General features: G+C 40.9%; 1 pseudogene; it reads right to left on the reverse strand.

The window, feature by feature from the left end:
• Positions 1-1165: 1165 nt before the first annotated feature.
• Positions 1166-2173, reverse strand: LOC128326399 (olfactory receptor 2G3-like; annotated as a pseudogene).
• Between the last annotated feature and the right edge of the window lie 257 nt (positions 2174-2430).

A 2430-nucleotide genomic window follows, 5' to 3' on the forward strand; every position in this document is an offset into this window, starting at 1 on the left:
GTGGCTGTTGGAGGACCCACCCACTGATTAGGATGGAGCTACACAGGTGTTGGAATGTCAGGCTGTGGAAGTAGGTGGTGGTTTGTTTTTCAACCCCTGTCCACCATCTCAACAGAAATGCCATTCATAACTGCTTTCCTTTGAGCAAAACCTAAGCAAATCCAAACAGTTTCATTAATGAGTAAAATCTATGAAATTATTCACAACTTGTTTTCAAAGACTTTATTGTACCTGCAAGGCAGTGGGGTACTCATTTTATTTTTTAGGAATATTGAAGTGTTTAGATTACTTGGTGTCTAATCACCTTTCCTCATAATGAATCCCTATGAGGGTTCATTATACCCCTTCATTTCTACTGTTCATTTTGACTGTCATTGGACAGTGCTGTCAACTGCCATGAGTCAACTACCCCCCCCCCCCACACACACTGGGCTACTCAGTTTATTTTTAAGGTATTTTTGAAGTGTTTCGTTTCTTTGGTATCTTCATTAAACACCTTCATTTCTTCTGTTCATTTTGACCCCACTGTTTTGCAGGTGGGGGTGGAGAATTAGTGGCATCTTATGTTCCAACACCTCCCCCCACCAACCCACAAGCCACTGGGTACTCAGTATATATTTTAGCAATTTTTGAGGTGTTTAGACTCTTTGGTGTGTAATGAATCATTATAGGGATTCATTATGAGGAAAGGTTATTAGACACCAAAGAGCCTAAACACTTGAAAAAAATCCTAGAACATAAACTGAGTAGTACCCCACTGCCTTGCGGGTGGGAGTGCGGTGTAGTTGGCACATGGCAGTTGACAGTTGGCACTGTTGAAAACATAGTCAAAATGAATGGAAGAAATGAAGGTGTGTAATGAATCCTCATATGGATTCATTGAGGAAAAGTTATACTCCAAAGAATCCAAACACTTGAAAAACATTTTGCTCCATAACTTCACTTCCACAAAGGCTAAAGCTTAGTGTTTTGTTTTTTTTAAAGAAAGCTGGGAATCTGGGGGAAGTAATAGGTGGGATCTATATCACGAATCAAATTGAATTGAATCAGGCAACAACAGGGGTGATTTGTTTTGTCTCCAAATCACCCGAATCAGCTAGATTTGGGTACAAATCAATTTGTACCTGAATCAATTTGCACATCCCTATTCACAAGTATGTAGACATTAACTCACATGGACCTCTTTGCTGACAACTGAGCATCTTAATATTAGCAGTGATCTCCTTAGGGCATCTTTTACATCCTTGTTTCTGAGACTATAGATCAGAGGGTTGAGCATTGGCATTAGAACAGTATAAAACAAAGCAATCACTTTGTCCCTGTCCCGTCCAGACTTTGACCTTGGCCGCATGTACATGAAAATGGCCGTCCCATAAAGCATGGCTACGACAGTGAGATGGGATGCACAGGTAGAGAATGCCTTGGACCCTCCATGGGCTGTTCGTATCTGCAACACGGCTAAGAAAATGAAGGCATAGGAGACAATAATAAAAAGGAAGGGAATGAAGATAAAGGTGATGCTGGCAACAAATACAACCATTTCAGGAAGAGATGTGTCAGTACAAGCCAGTGACAGCACAGCTGGAACCTCACAGAAATAATGGTTCAAGATGTTAGGGCCACAGAATGGCAACTGTAAGGTGAAGATGTTGATTATCAGTGAAGTCACAAAACTGCTGACCCAGCAGAAGGAAGCCAGGTGAATGCAGAGCTTCCAGTTCATGATGACTGTCTATTGTAGAGGCTGGCAGATTGCCGTGTATTGGTCATAAGCCATAACTCCAAGCAGAAAGCACTCCACCATGCCAAATGCTAGGGAAAAGAACATCTGGATTGCACAGCCCCAAAATGTGATAGTTTTCTTGGTGGTCACAAGGTTGGTCAGCATTTGGGGGACATCAGTAGAGATATAAAAGATGTCTAGGATGGACAAATTAAGAAGGAAGAAATACATAGGGGTATGAAGGCGAGGATCTGCAATGACAACTGAGATGAGGATGAGGTTCCCAAAGACACTGAGCAGGTAACAAGCCAGAAACATCACAAAAAGTATCACCTCAACACTTGGATGGTTGGAGAAGCCCAGAAATATGAATTCTGTCACAAACGTTTCATTGTGCTGGTGCTCATTTTCATTCAGATTGTTACAGCTGTGAGAATAAGACAAAAACATCCACCAATTAAATAATATGCAAGATCAGTATATTGCTCCTGGTCATCCATACTAATTACAAGTGGAAATACAATATGTCACTTCACTGTTGTGTTCACCAGTGAACTCTATGGTTCTTCTCTGGGACAGAAGGATTTATATTTCTATGCAAAATATGGAACTGTGTATATTTTAGTAATAGTGTTTGAGAAAAGAGAGGCAAGTTTCTATCATGGGGAAGTTTATGAAGGGATCTAAGTCCAAAGAACATAGGGACA

The sequence above is a fragment of the Hemicordylus capensis genome, chromosome 1 (genome assembly GCF_027244095.1).
Source record: "Hemicordylus capensis ecotype Gifberg chromosome 1, rHemCap1.1.pri, whole genome shotgun sequence".
Classification (NCBI taxonomy): Eukaryota; Metazoa; Chordata; class Lepidosauria; order Squamata; family Cordylidae; genus Hemicordylus; species Hemicordylus capensis.